The sequence below is a fragment of the Lepisma saccharinum genome, chromosome 10 (genome assembly GCF_977018435.1).
Source record: "Lepisma saccharinum chromosome 10, izLepSacc3.1, whole genome shotgun sequence".
Classification (NCBI taxonomy): domain Eukaryota; kingdom Metazoa; phylum Arthropoda; class Insecta; order Zygentoma; family Lepismatidae; genus Lepisma; species Lepisma saccharinum.
The window spans coordinates 89,778,162-89,798,917 of record NC_139238.1 but is presented as its reverse complement, the minus strand read 5'-3'; the positions used below and the strand labels follow the sequence as shown (position 1 = coordinate 89,798,917).

General features: G+C 40.0%; 1 protein-coding gene across 1 annotated transcript in view; it reads left to right on the top strand.

Moving 5' to 3' along the window:
• The first annotated feature begins 8,837 nt into the window (after window positions 1–8,837).
• ich (zinc finger protein ichor) overlaps window positions 8,838–20,756 on the top strand; it is a 122,362-nt gene continuing 110,443 nt past the window's right edge. Inside the window, exon 1 of the mRNA XM_083130094.1 lies at window positions 8,838–8,966. The gene's annotated coding sequence lies outside the window, so the exon portion shown is untranslated. The remainder of the gene's footprint in view (window positions 8,967–20,756) is intronic.

Sequence of the window (20,756 nt, the reverse complement as noted above, 5' to 3'; positions counted from 1 at the left end):
GCGTCCAGGAGAGATGAATGACCACGCCATGTAGCAGAGTCTGGTACAGTATACTTCAGAGGGTCTCATGTACATGTAAACGTGCGTCGTTAGTATCAACACCGTACAGTTAACGCCGAAGCCTCACTTATTAGCAAAGTTACTCAGGAAAAACCTAAACCTAACCCCGCGTCTGATAATTTTTGGTATTGTTATAAAAAAAGAGTTATTTCATGTTCAGATGTGCTAATTTAATTGTCTGCATTCAGCGTTAGAAGCTCCATTTCATTTCTTTAATATTTAGTATAAATTGTGAAAGTGTGCTCCATTTCTTGTGTAACCGACCGCCCCGTCGCGCCATTTAATTTGTCGATAGTTGACTGGTGAGTCCCTTTTAATTGTGGAAAGCGTAGTTGTTTTTATTGCAAGGTCGTGTGCGTGAAATAGTATTATTTGTTGCATAGTGGTTTTTAAGGTAATTTTTGCTCGCGCCGACGATTGATTAGTGTATTCCGGCAGCTGGAGCCAATTAAGTTTTTGCATCACTATGTAATTGAGTAGTTGTTCTCATGGGACGAGAGAGGCTTGTGTGTAATGCCCCCGTCCGAGATACTTGTATGATGTCGAGCTTGCGACTCGATGCATACGTTCATTCGAACGAAAGATTTAACCACGCCGACCCAATTGTCTTAGTTAACCGCTTTCCGAGGGCTGGCACTTAAGTTAATTTAAAAGAGCACAGGAGCTGGCAGACAAATGCCCTAAAATCACATAAAGGTTTAAAAATTAAAAGGAATGATATGTTAATGAGATCCGTAATATGTATTTATACTTCATATGTAAAAATACCTCATGTGTGTGAAAGAGAGATAGAGTGAATGTTGGGAGAGTTTGAGGAGGCTTTGTAAACAGTTGTTGATTGCAATATTTTTGTTGTTACAATATATATTCACTTTTTTACCGTTCGTCAGTGTTGTTATTTGACGTTTTTCAGGTACCAGATATTATGCTATTAGTGTTTTATGATTGTTCGAATCTACATATCAAAGGTAAACAAAACAGTGTAACATTTCAAGGTATTAATCTCCGCCTCGCAATACTATGACAATAAACGACCGTCTCAGTACCGAACTTGAAAACCTGGACCGAGAGTCACGACCGGTCTCCCGTACACATAACGACGTTTGGCCCCGTGCCGGGGTATGATTGACACGTCATTTCGGGGATCGTGAGTGCACTCGTTACAAGGGGGAAAATGAAAAGAAGAAAAATGAAACGAAGAGAAGGAAATAAAATAAAGATTAAAGAGAAGTGAAGAGAAAGGATGGGAATAGAAGAGTAGGAAATTAAATTAATGGGAAAAAGAGAAGTGAAGATACGAGAAAGAAAGTTAAGGCAAGAGAAGAGAAAGGGTTAAGATAAGAGTAAAATGAAGAGAAGAAAAAAAGAAGCAAAGAGAGAAGAGGAAAGAAATTATAGAAGGAAAGGAAGAGATGGTAAGAGAAATTGAGCGAAAATATGTAAAAGGAAAAGATGAAAGGAAGTACAAGAGAAATGAAGCAAAAAGACGGGAAGAGTGAGAGAATATGTAATTATTTACACTCTATAGAATTGAACTTTTGACCACTCTTGCACATAGTATTCATTCTGACTTTATCAATTATAGATATTTTAGTGATCTTAATTAGACATAATCTAGATAAGCTAAATGAAACCAACAGAATTGAGAATGTACAAACAAGTGCGTTCGATTCCTAAAAGTGAAAAGGACGGCGTTTACCCCAAGTTAGGGAGACAAATTTATGGTAAATAAAAACTGAGGAGAGCGGTAAATAAAATGTTAGATCAGCGGTATATCGTAACAATCCCTAAGATTGTACCAGCGGTGGAAAAAAATTGGCACACACTTTTTCATTATGAGAGGAAACAACATAGAAAGAAGCTATAAATTGATACATACTGTATACATACACAAGTACTTAGCTGTCCAACCAAAAAGAAAACATCAACACAAAATCACTTCATTCCTAAATTGCATATTCGGGGGAAGAAAGGAATGCAGCTTGACAGGGAGCGAAGTTTTCGAACTGAGATTATGTGCATGGGAAATCCCAATTTGCAGCGTCTTCCTGATGTGATCGAAGATAAAACCTTCGTCAGCTGCAAGTGGTAGGAAACTTTAGGCAAACGTTTCGTTACAAATCGACAGTTTGCGCGCACAACCTTGATTGCCGGTTTTTGCGTGTTTTCTACTTAATTTGATGATACTTCACGGTTATTTCGCGAGAAAGCGTTAATTTCGGGGAAAAGCACACATTTCGCATTACTTCGTGAATAAAACTCATGCATATTTCATCATTGGGGGTGTAGTTACGTGCAGAATGTTCAAAATTGCATCTTTTTTCCACATTTCGCGATTTCGCGCATCGCGAAAATTCAATGTCCCTACCCCAAGTATACTCCTTATGACACCCTAAAGAAACACTTTCACACGATAGAAGAAATATACATCAGTTGCTATTTTTACATAAACATCTAAACAACTCATTAGACTCCTCTCAACTGCTCTCAGAAATCCACCGAGAGAACTGTTCCAAGTACCGAGAGCTCTAACAAAGTCAGCCAATGCGGCACCCACTCGGAAAATGTGTAGGTTGTACAACAAAATTGCAAAATCACATGATAAGGTGGACATCTTTCAAAGCTTACTAAAGTTCAGAAGGGAAATTAAAACTTACTTTAAAAACAAGATTTGACGTTATTTAGCAGTTCAGTCATTTTCTATATACATGCTTGGTTTGTTCAAGGGAAAGAAGTGATGTTAAGGATCAGTTTCTTGCTATTTACTGTTATTATTTCTATACCTCATCATTTATGTGTAATGTCTGGCTCATAAGTTTTTCTTTGGTTGTTTTGTTTTTCTCTGTTTCTATTCTTGTCATATCATGTGAAAGATTTAACCTCACTATTTCTTTTTTCATATTACTTTTTATATTAATTTTTACATTACTTTAATACATATTATCATATTATTGTACCTTATTGATTCTATTGATTGCATACTCTGTGTAACAAAAAATGTGATAATACAAGACACTGTAAATGGACATTCGCCTGTAGTGTCATGTCTTTATTAAATAAATAATCAATACATACTGTTATATTTTTATTATATCATGATTGATTGATTCATTTGGTACATTTTAATTCGCTTTTCTCCAAATTTTGGCTAGACGCGAAGAAGCCAAAGAAGATGAGGATGGGTGAAGATATAGTGAAATTGATGAAGGGATACTCACAAGCAACATCCATGCTCAGCCAGGAATTCGAACCCGGGACCCCTGGCGTCGGAGCGCGATGTGCTAACCTTATTCTTATATCATCTTTTTACCTGTTCATGAAATAATATTTTTTTAGTATTAATTTTAACTCCACTTTATGCACAGACAGGCTAATCGTGACTGGGTCTACAGTGTGAAATGGGATCCGAACCACTATGTGCCTCGACTGGGTATCAAACCCGGGACTCCTTGATTCCAAGGTGATAACGTTACCACTGCGCGATCGGGGAGGCAATCATGTAATAATAAATAATAATATTTTTTATAAATTGACCCGTTTTAATAATTTTATTAGGTATATCAATGTTTAAACTTATTATTTGTTATAAACGGGCCTCCCCGATGGCGTAGTGGTACCGTCGTCGCATTGTAATCAAGTGGTTTCGTGTTCAATACCCATGGAGCCACAAGATTAGGCTTTCTGTGCATAAAAATGACTTAACAGATGAATCAATACATGCAAACTAACTTTATTATTATTGTTTATTATTATTTCTTGTGAGACACTTAGTTCGAATCTCTCTCGAAATATAGTTCTAGATAGTCATCACTAGAGACCGGATGTTTAGGCACTAAAAACATATAAAATAGGCAGGCAAATAAGCACTTATAATTTTCAAAATAGGCAGTAAAATAGGCATTAAAATACAAATAGGCAATAAAAAAGGCAATGAAATTTAACTCAAAATAATGAAGATAGACTTACAAAAAGAAATAGGTGTTTAAATAATATAAAGACTTACCTGTACATTCTTTATACTTGCTTAAAATAAACCGGGAGCTCATCATTAGAGACAGCAGTCCAATGTTGTACTTAATAAATCACTGCAAACAGGCGTCACGTCAGCCCGAAACTTTTTATTGTATAATGGCTACACACAATAGTCTGACAAAAGAAATTGTTGGCTACTTCCAACCAGTACGCAAATTATTTAAATATACACTTTATCACTGCACACAGGGTTATTTCAGTTAAAACATTTACACTGTATATTCCACACAGCAGTTCGAACTAAGAAACTGTTTAAATGCATTTCAAGTTTGTACTGTACGGTTTGGCAGTCTCTGAATAAGAAGCACTAATTGCGGTACAAGGTATTTCTTCAGGTGATGTCTGCGATCGGACAACACATTTTTTAGAATTGAAAAAGATCTTTCAACCTCCACAGATGTTACCGGAGCATACTTAAAGCACGCGAGAACATGTGGATCTAACTCAGTTTGTATATTTTCAGCTTTCAGAACTTGTTGAATTGCCCTTAATTTGTCCAAGTCCTTATTAGCTGCAATAACTCGCTAACTGTTATTTTTAAATTTCTTGGAAGCATCGGAAACTAATCCTGGAAACAGGAAATGGTATGCACAGAGTTCAGTCATGTCCCAATTTGAAAGAAAATGCCTAAAATAGGCAATATCTGGCATTTATGAAATAATATAGGCAATATCGTATGAAATAGGCAAAATAGGCAAAATTAAATTGCCTTTAAATGAAGCTAATCCCTCCCCTCTGGCCTTCGCAACATTCGTTTTCATCATATCTCTAACAGGAACGAATAGGCATTTTGCCTAACATCCGGTCTCTAGTCATCACCAACAAAGAACGGTAATTGTTCGGTACAGAATGCAAACGTCGTGGAAGACCAGCTGATCGCAAAAAGCGTTGTTCTCTGTCGGTGCGTTTGCCGAGAGGAGAAAGCGAGTGAGTCAGGGCGAAGGAGCGGGTGACGCAAGGACGTTGCTCGAACCGGGAAATCGCTCGCTCGTGCAGTCAATGGACCAGGGCTGCATTGCGAGGAACCAGCGGACCACGGACGGCGCTCACGTACGGTGCGGGTCTCTCCATGCAGAACTACGCCTAGTGCATCCAATCAGTATTGCCCACTTATCGATAGCTCGTTACATATCGACTATTGGCCCCTAACCAGCGCTTGAAGTGGGAATCGATAGGTTGGGAATGTTTGATCGAGACTTGGTGATCATATTGTTTAACACGGTGTCGGTAGTTGATATACTCTGTCCCCGCTATCTCTGGAGAAAGACTGCGCATAGCGGCAGAGAAGGGGAGGATCGAGGAGCAGAGCGAAGCAGTACACGCTGCTGCGATGGCTGGTAACTGCAGTCGATTTTCCTCCTCCAGGGAATCCGATTCCCTCTCATATGTTCATTGGTGCATCCGTCTCGTGTCACTTCTTGCGCAGGGGCTAGGTTTCGTTCGCTTGCTCTAGAGATAACTGAGACAGAGTATAGTTGGGCAATACCATTGCCCCTAGTCCAATATTTTGGAATTGTTGTTACAAAGAAACAGAATATTTACTTCGCTTTTCTGCCTCTATTCGCTAATCGCGAAGATCGGGATGAGTGATGATATGATGAAATTGATGAAGAAACACTCACAAAGAATACCCATGCCGAGACCGGGATTCGAACCCGGGACCACTAGCATCGTAGCGCACTGTGCTAACCATTCTACTACAGAATTGTATTGGCTCAAACCAGGAATTATAACTGAGAAATTTAGTTCAAGTCAATTTTCATGTTCATAACCAGCGGTACGCAGTTTATATCTTGGTTAGACTTGAAATTTTTGGTACAGTACAAAGGGTTTTTCAAAATGAAATATTTTGTCTATAATAGTCTATATTTCGTTATCATGAATCACATACGTCAAAATCTAAGACTCGGAAGGCGTTTCTTGGCAAAGTGCCCCTGGATCTCAATTTTTAAAATTAAATCCCTGCTGTAACTTTATTCTATATGAGGCTACAATATAAAATTTTCATTTGTATCAAAGTTCAAGAATTATACATAACTTAGCTAATAGTACAAGCCATTTTACATATTGTTTGTTTAATTTAATTTTTTAAAATTTAGTTTTGTATTGTGTCTCACTCGTGACACCAAGGAACAATTCATTTCTCCATCAACTGTTGCATTTCCTCTTCAACTCTTCTAGAATATTCAAAGGTCAATTAATTACCTTCTGTATTTGTGTTAAATAATTATTTCTCATCATTTGAAAATACAGAAATTAAAATAAAGTTTTTATTAAGTAAAGAGGGCGTGTTTTATCTATCACCTATAGCTACAAATTTTGGAAAATATTCTGATGGAATTTATATTTTATCAACAGTGTTTATTTTCGTAATTCAATGCACAGAAATTGTAATAAAAATGTTGCTCAAGTATTAGTAGAATAGTTACTTTATTGTTAAAACTGTAGTCTGTGCGTCCCACCCAGGACATTTTTCTTGTGAGAAGTAAAATATGAATATCTTTCTTATTAAAAAATGACTTGGATTTCATTTGAATAACGAATGAGGTTAAGTATTCCCACACCCTGAGGAGCATCAAGTGAATGCTGCGATTTCTCATGTGATCATTTTCTTGTCTTTCAATTAAATAATGTTCTTTGGTTAATAGATCATTTAGAACTGCATAATGTGTATTCTTGTCCAGATATTATTAGAATTACTAAATCAAGAAGACTTAGGTGGGCAGGCCATGTGGCACGAATGGGAGAGGAAAGAACGAGTTTACAGGATTCTTGTTGGGAAACCTGATGGTAAGAGACCTGTAGGAATGCCAAGACAAAGATGGAGGGATAACGTTGAGATGGGCCTAAAGGAAATCGGTAAGGATGGAAAAGATTGGATTGATCTTGCCCAGGATAAGGAGAGATGGGAGGCTTGTGTCGCTACAGCCATAAACCTTCGGGTTTAAAAACGCTAGAGAGTTAGTTAGTTAGGTTTAAAGCATAGGCATGCGCAGACACTCTGATTGGGGGGGGGAGGGCAAAAGCCTTGATGAAAGTTCAGTCGGAAAAGAAAAACCTCACATTATCTCACTGTTTTAGTTTCATTGCATTAATGTGTGTGTGTGTGTATAATGCAGCAACATAGAGGCACCAAAATAATAAATTGTCTCTGAAATGTGCCGCCCTTCTTTTCCTCCAATCAATTGTGTTCATGCATTTAAGACAAAACTATTTAGCAGGAAGAGTATGATGTACTTAGTAGTTATAACTTCTCTCTCTGGTAATTTACAATGCATTACAGAAAACAATAAAATTGCGAGCGAAGGGAGCAAGAAAATTTTTAGATCCAATTTTTGTAAACTGAAAAATATATTGATTCAATATGGCACAAGAAATTTCATGGGGCGCCATGCCATTCTCTTTTACAGTTTTCTTAATTTAGATCGTTCGGCGCCCAGGGCCAACTCCCGCCGCCCTCTAGCTACAGCTCTGCACTTGACAGGACTATAAGAAAAGCAGATGCTGCGAGCAAGAAAATGTATTTTTATTTGTATAAAATTTGATATCGAGGGGGGCAATTTTCCTTTGTCCCACCGTGCAGGTGCTCTTGGCCGTCTGGAAGAAATAATGCAAGAAAGATGTGAAAACTGATTCTATATTGAGTATCCCTTTGTCCTGCTACTCTTAGATTCTTACCTCAATGTTTTCCCCCCTTGTCCCCCCTAGAATTGATTTCCGTACAAGGTTGGGGAGGGGCAATGCCCATTGCCCCCTTGAATTTGCGCCACTGCACCCCTTCCCCCCGTTGTTGCTTTAAACTTTAATCGGCTTGAAAATATTATATTTTCTTTAAGAGTATAATATCGTTTAATAACAGGGATAAGATTCCTCTACACTAAATTTCTAGGTGAAAGTATAATAATGTAGGGACATCGACATCTACACTATGTAAAGAAAAATAGCGACACTTGCTTGGATATGGTTTCCACAAGATTATAAGGTGAATTAAAACAATAAGAAAATCAGGATTTGTCCACCAGCCGTAATTGTGAAGGAGCGTTCTCGAATGGATTAGTAAACTGTAGAACGAGCAGGGGTGCTACGGGAGGTGGTTTTGCTTAAACGATGACATTTAGCTAGGTCTTTTCTATTTTCATTTTTTTTTATGATGTTTCAATGCAAGAGGCTCCCTCTAGTGCTACTCTGTTGCTTGTGAGGTGCATTGTGCAGGCGGGAAGTTCGCATCCCACGAAGCACTCATCGGCCTCCATGCAACAGAGTAGCACCAGGGGGAGCCTCTTGCATTGAAACAAAATAATAATGAAAATAGAAAAGAACTGGGGGCGTTGGTTAATGAATCTTGTGAAAACCATATCCGAGCAAGTGTCGCTATTTTTTCTTTACAGAGTGTAGAAGGGGGAGCAAGGATGGCCACACCTTCCCCTTAGAAATCGAATGTCAACCTAAAAGTATATATTTCGCACGTATAATTTGATTTCAGTAATAGTAATTTACATTAATGCGATAATTTGAAATTCGAGTGTTGTTCTTTGAGTAGGCAACACTATTATCAGGGTAATATACCCCATGGAAAAATACCTTGCCCTTGCTTGTCCCTCCGTTGAAAAAAATTGCGGACGTCCCCCCCCCCCCCCGACGTGTGCACGCCTATGGTTTAATGAACGTGTCATGTCCACTCGTACCCAAGTTCCTCCAATCATAAAAAGTAAGAATGTTTCCGTTTATCTCCTCAACAGGCGTTTTCCTGGAATGGGGAAGAAGAGAACCTGTTTCCAACACCTCTGTTTGGAAGGAGACCATGGAATCTGGAGAGGCCATTTTCTCTTGACATCTCCTCCGCCACCTGAGGCCAACACACCGTGTTTTGACAGGTAAGTCACAGCGGCGAGATTGACAGGAGGAAGCCTTTTACCTTCCCAGGTAGAAAACCCGCCATAACATTATCCCGCGACGCCCTAAGGAAGTCCGGGTCGCATCCATTACAATGTCCCGTTGCTCCTCGCAAATATCGCGCAGAGAATGGAAGGGAACGAATTCTTCCGGGATTCCCTCAGGCTGATTCGCCATTTGTGACATAACCCCGACCAATGTTATGGCAGGTACACGTTGCGTCCCTGGCCGCGGAAAATTGGTTCCTCTTCGTTTCTTGTTTGGTGCTGTGATGTATATTTTGAAACCTGTCTTCGGAAAGTATTTTTTTAAATATTAACTTAGTTAACATTACTTTATTTAAATGTAAGTCAATACAAAAAATAACGCGTTTCAGCTATCATTACTATGCTTCCAAATAGCTCGTTACCGTTACTTTGATTACAAAAGTAAAGCTTTACCCTGACCGTTACTTTGTCATGCAATGGCATTTACTCGACCGAGAAGAGAATAACCCTATAACAAAATAATTATTGTAATAAATTATTTTCGTTGAACTACTTTAAATAAATATCCGAGTTTGGAACTTCAAATATTGAGTAATGTCCTGATGATAATAATAATGCTTAAATTAAAATTATTATAAGTATATTACTGCCATGCGGAGATCCGGGTTGGATCCCGGGGTGGGTCAAAGGTCAGAATTTTTCCGGCTTTGCCCCCGCATAAAGCGGCTCTGGGGCTCACCCAGCCTGAAATCAATGGGTACCTGGGAGCAACCCTGGGGGTTAAAGGCGGCTGCTGTTTTACATCACCTCCAAAATGACCAAGATCGAAAATGTCTGGGGCTCTACCCGCACATCCCCTAAATGCACCTTCATGGCACGGAGTTACATACATGGGGAGCTTTACCTTTACTTTTAAATTATTTTCACTGAGAAGCAACTTTAAATAAATATTTGACGCACTTTGAGACCCGTAACAAATTTTAAAAAATGAAACTGGGTGAAACGTCAGGAGCCACTGCTGCAGAAAGAATTCTGAACAGGTGTAATATTTCAGAATTTTTGAAAGGAGAGAAATTTAAATATATATATATGTGTATATATATGTATATAATATTATATATTGTTGTGGCACAGGGCGAAGGCCCAGGGCCACCGTAAGCAGTGAAGCAGTGAATTATCCCGCCCGGGGGGGGGGGGGGGGCAGGAACTAGGAAGGAAGGTGAATTGGGTCAGGAAGTCGCCGAGGAGCGATGTGGGCTAATTCTGGGACGGAGACCCGTGTCCTCTTATCAGCAACACGTCCGGATGCTGGCGGCCATTATCAAGAAACTGCCACATCACGTTATGCGGTGTTTATCGAGACACGGCTCAGCCGAATGTATTGTGCATGTCGCGGGGGAAGTGCTCTTCTGTTAACCCAGTTCCCTCGGATTGGGAGCAGGCGAAGGAACCAGCTGCTACTGCCCGTCATTTTCCCTTTTACATTTCTGATAGAGTTCTCTGTTTTGTTGGAATTGCTTTTGAAATTGCAGACGAAGGACATTCCCATTATTTTTCAGAATTTTTTTGCCTGTTTTTCAAAAATCTTAGAACCTTTTCTAAGAATTACATGTTTATATTTGAATTTGTATTGTCACTTGTTTTTGTACATTTTGGCTCATCGCGACGGCCCTCACCGATTTGTGGTAATTCTATCGTCTTGTAATGAAGTTATCCTGGGTTCGATCCCCGAGACATCTTGCTTAATGGTTTGATTTCCACTTGAAACTGTAGGTCCAGTCCCGATTTGCACATTTTGTTCCCAAAACTGCCGATACTCAGTCTTTTATTACCTTCAAAGAAGAAGCCTAGGCAAGTGTGTGAATGGGTCGAAGCTTCATGGCATGATGTGAAAACTAAGAGAGTGGTTAAATCATTTAAGAAATTTGGCATTAGTAATGCACTGGATGGTACAGGGGATAGATTGTTACAATATGACTCAGATTCTGATTGAGAAGAGGTTTCAAGTGACTTTTCATTTAGATCTGGAGGGGAATGTCTGGGTTTTGACGAAGAAGATTAAAATGTGTCCATTAGTTATTTGTTGAAAGTAGGCCCAAGCACGTATATTCGAGGCTAGCTGCGAAACCTGAAAACTAGAGAGTGCAATATAAATTAAAAATAGATCATAAATTGTGAATAAAATTACTCATTTCAATTAGATGGTGATTCTGGAGTTGGCAACCTGATTTCTCACGAGTTGGAAACCTAGCCGCCGTTAGTATGGCAACGAGACTTCCTTAGAATTAGCAAAATGGGTGTGTCTATCCACTTACACACGTGTTCAGGTCCTCCTTCCTCAATAGCTTAGGACCACGTATCATAGTGAGATACTCCAGATTTTGGCCTTAGCATACGCCACTAAGTAGGCCTACATATTACTTTCTGTCTGAAATTCAGTAAATTAATTATAATATTCAGTGATAAAGATCTTTTCTCAGAAATGTGCACAAAAAAAAGGACTGCGACTTATACGCCGGCAAATAAGGTGTACACAACAGTGAGAACCATGAGATAGGTCCTGTCTAGAAGCCAAAGCATTTTCCCCCTGAAACACCCAACGAAGACCTACTTGCATATTAATATGCGAAGGCTGTTGTCTAATGATCTTATCCTTCTCAATAATCGTCGGCGCTGTTACATACTGTGAGCACATCGGAGGTGGCAACTGTTGCGTGGTGGCGACCGGAAGGACGTCGCTGTTCTTGGCTTTTCGCAAGATCCTTCCCTTTCACTCGCTTGGAGGTCGGTGGACGCACGGGGGAAACTGATTTTGGCAAATTCTCGCCTTCTGGGATGACCTCATGCGAGAGAACCGGAATGACGTCATCTTCCGTGAACTGCTCCTTTCAGTGAATCCAAATACAGTTGCGTTATTTTTTTCTACCTTCTCTACATTTCTACTTTAATTGTTGCGATGGGATGAATGGCGGATATCGAACTTGGCGTTGACAGTTTTTCTCGTCTCAATACACAGGGTGAGTCAAAAGTGAGGTTACATAGGATGTTTCTGACCGTGAGTGAAGAAAGGTGCTGACAAAAGACAAAAGGGTGGAGGTAATTTTCCTGAGTGGCCACCACGGTCTCCAGACCAATGAATTTTGTTCTTTGGGGTCATTTAAAGGCGCTCGTCTTCTCAGTTAAGATTCGGAACATCCAGCATCTGAAGGAACGCATTGTGTAATGTGCAAACATGATTATGCAAAAGTTCTGGAGAACTTGAAACGTCGCGTGCACAAATTTCGAGTGTTCGCATCGTCGAAACAAGGCGCGAAACAGACATATTAAGAAAAGTTGTTTCAAGGTGCACACATTGAACATAAACTATAATTCCCTATGCAACCTGACTTTTGACCCACCCTGTATAAACACCCGTTTCGTTCTCGTTCCAGTCTCGAAAGTATATACAGAGTGTCACCGCACAAACCTTTACAGGGTGCAGAAACAACTTTTCTTAATATGTCTGTTTCGCGCCTTATTTCGACGCTGCGAACCCTCGAAATTTGAATTTTTATCCCGTGCGTGTGTGCGCACGTGTGCATCAGTGACGCCTGCTGAGATTAACATGATTACTATCTCACCATTACATCTGGTCTTAGCAAGGACGTGTGGTTCTAGTCAGTAGCGGCTTCTGCCTATTCGCACATTCGCACGTGCACACCCAAATAAATCTGTAATGCAAAACATTATTATTATACTTATTTATTGAACTGTATCTCCTTCGAAACATCAAGTGCTCCCACGCCGCTTCACCAAGAGAGATGTTGGAGAAGCGTGCGATCAGTGATGGCCGTGTGCACGAACGAAGATCAAATTTTAAACTCGGATCGGGAAAGGATCACTGTAAAATTCCATTGCACGAAGACGGTTCAACACTTGATCGCGATCTAGGAACATCAAAACGAGTTTATCTTCTGAACGGCCATTCGCCACCGTTTTGATGGCCGATCCTGGTTCACGATACTGACGCTTCGACTGCAGGCAGTTGTTTTTGAATATAAAAGGAGTGGAAAGTGATATCGAGGGCGTGCAAACGCTAGAGATGTTGGATGTACAATGCTGATAATTCGAGAGTTGTGTAAAGTAAACTAAAAACTGCCAAAATAATAATAATAATTTGTGGTTCTGTGGTGCAAAGTCGAAATGTTTCTAAATACTGTACTTTCTATCCCAGAACACAAAACATGTGCAAGTGCAAGGTAAATTAGAACAGAGCAATGTTACGATATTGCTACATGGTGTTGCTACACGACATGACAATATAAATATATAAGAATTAAGAAATGAAAAATTCAAATACTTACCACAATACAGTAATAATAATAATAAAATATCTTTATTGAGCGGGCGAGTTTCAGCGTACGCTGTTCTCTCGCGAATGCATTTCGTAAGGCATTGAAGTCCCGTAGAAGAAGGTTCCATGCTTTCTCCTTATTCTTTTGTCTTATGCCGTCAGTTCTTTTTTAAGATTATTATTTCTTTACACCCTACTACATCCTTGTACTCGTCGACAAGGTTGATCAGTACATTTCTCAAATTCAGATATGTTTGCGGCCCGAATTACTTTCTTCTCCTACACGTTGATACTTTAACACATCACACTATTCGGTGGGGTTCTTGATTGTCATTTGTTTTAGCCAACCAATCAGGTATAGCCTTACAAATTAATCTCGGATCATTTGAACGGAATCTCTTGAACGTCGTTTTTCGTTGGTGCAATGCAAATCTTTAAACCAAGTTCATTTAGAGTGGATCAAAATTGATCCCGCTCATCTGAACTTCGAAATAATCGGCGTTGGTGCACTCGGCCATGAATCAACCTGCGTCGACCGAGCCGTGCTTGGGGCTTTGAACGCAATGTTAGTCTCGCTCCCCATGACGCTGTTGAAGCAGTCGCGTAGAGGACGCTGATTGGGTCTTTTCACTTGAGCGCCGTGTGAGGGGAGGTTGCATCATTTACGAAAGCTGTGAACGCAGCGATCGGTGTGCGAGCAAAGGTAGTGTTGCAAACTCATTCCATTAGAGATCGTGTGACTTTGACGAGCCAACCCATACATCATTGCAAATTGAGGGATTTTTTTTTTTAGAAAAGGGAAATTTTGATGATATATTATCCCTCCGATTCTGTTCCGAGCACGACAGGGGAAGAAAAGGGGGAAGGTGAGGAGGGCAACTGAAATCGAGACGGGTGTTTTAAACATGCCTGATATTGCCTTTGCTTAATGCATCTTGGCTAAAATAAACGGTCTCTGTGGCGCAGTAGCCGAATTATCAACCCACGCAGAGGGAGGGTACAACAATCAGCCAGCTGTTTTGCATTGTGTGTTTCTGTTACTGAGTTGCGAAATTGTTTAGCGCTGTCTAAAGCTCGTACCTGTTTCAGTGCAAACTGTTTAATTTCATGATGAATAGGGAAACTGTACATATCGAAAGCAGAGACTTAATATTTAACGTTGTTGAATTTTTGGAGTGAAGTTAGATACACAGCCTGTAGCAATTGCAGCAATATATAGATACGGCGGAAGGGAAGGAAAAATTCTGAAGTACGAAGCAAGGCAGTGTGAACTGAGTGAGTACTGTAATTTTCTTTAAGATTTATTATTCTCTTGATTTCGCTTCATTTGCTTGGTTCGATTAATCTGTCATTAGAAATATTCACAATTGATTTCCTCCATGTGGTAGTTGGATCGGCTTCTTTGGTGTACGCCAATGTTATTATTTCTCCTTGTTCATTAATATCAGCGGAGCGGAGGAGGAAGTGTTTATGAAATATTTTCCAAATCGACAATAGTATTTCTATGTATTGAGTGATTTTGTCAGATAACGAATACTGAATTAGATATTGCACAATAACATCGCTCTGCTCGTGATTGGCTGGATAATTTCCGAAATATTTGAAATTTGTAAAAAATTCGATTTAAAAAAAAAATCATGAAATATAACTCAATCATAGCGTCATTTTCGGTGAAAGTTGATCAAAACTTGGGTTGCCAATACATTAAGCATCAATGTGTGCTCAAAAACGAGTGCGAGTAATTGACAGGGGTGTTATAACCCTTCTGGACGCGAGACTAAAGTGCACACCAATATAGCCAGACCACGAGCCGCCACTGGTCCTAGTCTATGGACGAACGACGAAGGAAGAAGACTAGGTTCGTGTAAACGCCACATTTGCACCTGGTGGTGAAAATTTGAATTTTTTCCCCGTAAGCATTCGCTTTCCCTATGGAAGCCTCTATACCAAGTTTCAGCTCAATCCGTTGCTTTGAATGGCTCCAGAGGGCTCTGAGTGGCGGAACTTTAATTGTGGACACCCTGTAGATATTCCGCCACCAAGTAAGGTTTAGAGCACCGTGAAGGAGGCTATCTGTCCACTCATGTATTATGAGAAATTTCCGGAACTATATAGATGTGCAAGAATCACACGCACACACAACAGCAAAGAGAGAGAAAGCAATGAAGAGAGGAAAGAGACATAATAATAATATAAATAATCCTTAGCGCGACAGCCCATGAAGGGCCTTGGCTTACCTACCGACTGCCGGTCTCCCTCCCACACTTTCCTTCGTCACCTCGAAGCGTGGAGATCTTCAACCAGTATTGGAATAGTCGGGGGGTCGGCCCGACGTATGATAACATGAAAGATAGAAGTAGGGAAACTGAAGAAGAAAAGAGAGAAAGATAAAGATACTGAGAAAAAGGGAATGAGAGATAAAAGAAAGAAAGTGAGAAACAAGAAGTATAAGAGACAGAAATAAAAAGCAATAGGGAGAGAAAGAAATTAGGAGAAAGAAAGATAAAGGAAGCAAGGAGAGAGAGAGAGAGAGAGAGATATGAGGATAGAAATAAGTGTTTAATACTTAAGATTTTAATAGTATAGGATATAGAAATTTCTTCTGTAGATGTGGTGTGAAAGTGACACAGTGTTTCCAACCAACTGTTGAAGTTTCTAGGTTGCTTGTCTATACGAGCGTTGTACTCTCCGGATATATTCTACAGATTGGTACTAGGACTACTGACATAGGTGTCGGCTATGAAGAGGGGCATGGTAATTTCCCCCCTCCCCCAAGAAGGTCAAGGGAAGACAGTGTACTTGCCTCTAAGGGGCAGAGTACTTTTGCCCCCTCTCCCAAATAATTATCTAATAAAAATTTTATTTTAAATTGATGGAGAAAATTCATTATAAATACGTATATAAGACTTATGTGGGCAGGCCATGTGGCACGAATGGGAGAGGAAAGAAGAGTTTACAGGATTCTTGTTGGGAAACCTGATGGTAAGAGACCTGTAGGAAGGCCAAGACGACGATGGAGGGAGGGATAACGTTGAGATGGACCTAAAAGAAGTTGGTAAGGATTGAAAAGATTGGATTGATCTTGCCCAGGATAGGGACAGATGGAAGGCTTGTGTTGCTACAGCCGTAAACCTTCGGGTTTAAGAAGGCTAGACGAGTTAGTTAGTTAGTTAAGCTTAATTCTCTAAACCATCCATTCCTTTCGTAAACAGTCTCATTGAAGTTGCTAATACAAACTTTTCATTTAAATTTTTTTAAAAAAACATAATAAGAAGAGAAGTAGTAGTAGTAATGATAATAATAATATAATAATAATAAAAGTTTCTATGATCCTGCCCCATTAGAAAAAATCCTGCCGGCTCCCTTGGTGTAAAGTACTATCTAGATTTTTGGAAGCATATACATAGCATTTATGCTAGCAAAAATGTTAAAGGAAATGCTTCCGTAAAGCAGGTCTAAGGAAGCCCTGTTGTGAAAGATTCTCCCCAGCATTTGAATTGCAGATGCAAATCTCCGTAGTGGCTGTAGTAGAAGAAGAAGACGAGCGAGATATTAAAATTCTAAACGAGACGGAACCTTCACGTGCGTTCGTACACAATTTCCACGTGTGTCGTAAAAAAGGAACAACTTCTCCCACATATTTCCGTGGGAGGGGGGAGTCGGTATCTCGCTAATCGCCTCGCTGGCTGTTCACACACGGTCCATAAACCGCGCCGCGAAAAGTAGTCCATGGCCTACTTTCCACGCGCGCGCATCCTTTTGTCCCCAAGCACCGTACCGTTATGGTAAATAACAGGGGCTGACTGTTAGCGCCATCCTCGCGGTAGTACCTTTCTCAGCCGCGTGGTGGCTCTGGGTGTTATCTCCCAGATCGCTCCGCTGATAAGCACAATGCTGCTTCCCGATGTCTGCCTCCCAAGTCACGACTACCAAAATGTCGTGAATAATACAAGCAGGGCTGCGTATATGGTTTCTGCTTGTCCTCCTAAATCTAAAGCTGTTTTTCTAGATTTGTCTGGTTCCGGAGAACTGTGCAAATTTTCTAAATTCTGGTTCGGTTGTGTCCAGTCTTTGGTTGATTGAGTTGGTATTTTAAGTCCACTTTATGCACAGTAAGGCTAATCGCGACTGGACCTACAGTTTAAAGTGGGATCCGAACCACTATGTGCTTCCACCGGGTACCGAACCTGGGACCCCTTGATTACAAGGCGACGACGCTACCACTATGCCATCGAGGAGGCTATGTTCAGTCTTTAACAAAATTTAACTTACTTAATTATACAATTACTTTCCATTAATTTTTTTGCATCTCAGTTAATTTTTATGTAAGGCACCTCAACCCAATATGGCCTTAGCCTACCCAATATAGCCTATTTGCTGTTTCCAAGTAGTTAGCCCTACATGGTTAATTCAACAAATAGCGTTAGTATGTCATTTATACTGACATTTTAATCTCATATGTCATTATGTAAATAAAATGTAAGTGCATCAAATACACTTATCTACCTATAAAACAACATAGCTGTACTTTCTTTTCAATTTTTGATTCATATTTTGATGTGAATGAACAAAATATATGACTAATTCATATTGGGTACATATGGTCTAAACGTAACTTTTTAATACAATCTTCCCTACACGCACGCATGTTATTATTTGGAATTGGCTCCAATTTTCAGTAAACGTCCAGAAACGTTCCCTCTTTTGATTGGATTGATTTGGTGTTTTAATGCACAGTAAGGCAAATCGGGACTGGACCTACAGTTTAAAGTGGGATCCGAACCAATATGTGCCTCCACCGGCAATCTAAACCGGGACCCCTTGATTACAAGGTGACGACGCTACCTCTGTGCTATCGGGGAGGCCCCGTTCCCTCTTTTGAATCTTGCCATACACCATACATCCACTTCTTAGCAGCAAACGTTTTGCATAATAGCTCCCGAGGATGAGGATATATGGTGATATGATATTGATGAAAGGACGATCAGAAATACATATAGACAGGATACAGCTCAGATCCCTGTGGATCTAGACGCCAGAGCCTATTTAGTCTACAGGTTTGTAGTCTAGGGTGCACAACGTGTAAGTGAGTTCGACACTTGAATGTGCTTCTATATTGAACTGTATGAGAATTATAAATTAATGAATATTTCTTGTCAGTGGACCAGGTCCGTAGCCAGGCAGGGCCCTCCTGCCACTGCCGTCAGTCCCCTTCACATTAGGTCATTAGGTAAAACTATTTTTTGTACCATTTGTTTGCAGTGAAAATGCAGACAGCAGCTATTACATTCATTCATCTTGTTCATGAGCCGAAGTCTAGGTAGAAGATTCTCGAGACTTCAGAAAGTTCTATTTTAAGGGAACTTCTTTATCTGTACCTTATCTGCCTCTTCCACATCTGCGACAAAGCTCGACAGCTCCCAATTTTTATGAACGAAGGGGAGTTTTATTGCTTCGGGCAGGGGTGGAATGTACTGTAGGCACTATAATTGAATATTGTGTATTTTTTCTTGTATGATATAAATATCTGTATCATCAAAAGTAGCATGGAGTATGTAGTAAGGGATGATGTCAGTAGAAGTCAATTCACACTTCAAGAGATGTTTTAGAAGATATAGAAAAAAACTGTAGTATTTGCATGATATTTCTAAACTTTATGTTTTACATTAAGTTGATGACTCCCCCACCATAATTTACCTTCATTTAATACTGTTATTCGAAAATAGTCTTGGTCTACAAAGCCCTCCTGATAACCCGTGAGCACCCCCCCCCCATGTGGGCCTGCAGTGGACTTGGGTTCTCATCCCGGCCTGAGCGTTTCTTCATCAATTTAATCATATCTTCACTCATCCTCATCGTCGCGATCAGCCAAAATCGGCATTAAAGTGAAATAAAATAAACCAATTATAACACCATTAAGCCTTGTTTCCATGATATGAAAAACTAAATATTCTGACTAAGGCAGTAATTTATTTTATTGAAAACATAAACTAAACGTAACGTTTCAACCTTCTAGCAAGGTCTTCTTCAAACTCTGTATCAAGTACAAATGTAACAAGATACATATATATGCCCTGTTTTTGTATCTTGTTACATTTGTACTTGATACAGAGTCTGAAGAAGACCTTGCTAGAAGGTTGAAACGTTACGTTTAGTTTATGTTTTTAATAAAATAAATTACTGCCTTGATCAGCATATTTAGTTTTTCATAAAATAACCGAAATCAAGAGAGAGAGAAAGAAAGGGTGCAACACCCTCCAACACACCAGACAGAACTTATCCTTCACTTTTTGAATGATTGTTTTGTTATATTTTACTTCACTTTTCTGCCACTTTTGGCTAATTACGAAGATGAGGATGAGTAATGATATGATGAAATTGATGAAGAGACACTCGCGAAGAACACCCATGCCCAAGCCAGGATCGAACCCGTGACCCCTGACGTCGTAGCGCGCGGTTCGCTCTTTGTATGCGTTTTCGATATTCCTTAGTAAAAGTAGCGAAATTTTTGGTGGGGATTTTTTAGGACAGGTTGTTGGTGGAGGGAATCTCCCCGTCCCCCCCCCCCTCCCCAACGCACGCTGGACCTAACTGATCACTCATTCTGATTTAGGGATGGTTCAGAACATCTTGCAGCATCCTGATTCTGATATTTCCCTTTTGCCTGAACGCTGCATACAGAGCTCTTTTTGTTACTTCAAAGTGTCTGGAAAATCCATGGACTAACTGCAGGAAAAAAGATTGCACAGTAGAAAGTGTGGACGAGAACCCGACGGCTAGTGAGTCACGTGATTGCCAAGAAACTGCTGAGCGTTTCGACCGGAAAAGATGTAGCAACGTTGTGCAATAAGCTTACACAGTTCTCTGCCAAGACGTCTTGTAAATATTGGATACATAGAAGTGTTCGAAATCGGAAGTCTTTTCACTGAACGCATGCGTGGTGCAATATTTTGGCTTAATTTTCGTTCAAAATGTATGTTATTTTGTAATGCATGTCGGCGTTATTTTTTGTAATTTTAGTGGCAAAAAATCTGGCGTTTTTAAATTTAATGAAAGCAAATTAAATGTTATGTTAAATTCTGTGAGAAATATGTGCTTTACTGTACGTACGCGAAATATGAAATAAGAAGAAATAACGCAACCCAGCCCCTCCCAGTTTTTGTGGAGATGGTGTGATCAGTTCCACGCTCCTACTACCTTTAATGTCTTAGGTACGCATTTAATAATAACCTGTGGCTTAACAACATGCCCACCTACGCCGGTCTCACTCTCACCAGAGGTTGGGAGATCATGCAACCAGTTACGAGTAACGTGTGGCCAGCACGACGAACGCCCAGTCGTTGTTGTAGATTTCCATGACCGGGTTACGCTACTCATTCGTAGCTCCCCAATTTTCTCACAATGGTGGGTGGCCACCGGTCCCATACGCAGGCCGAAACTTCCGGAGAAAA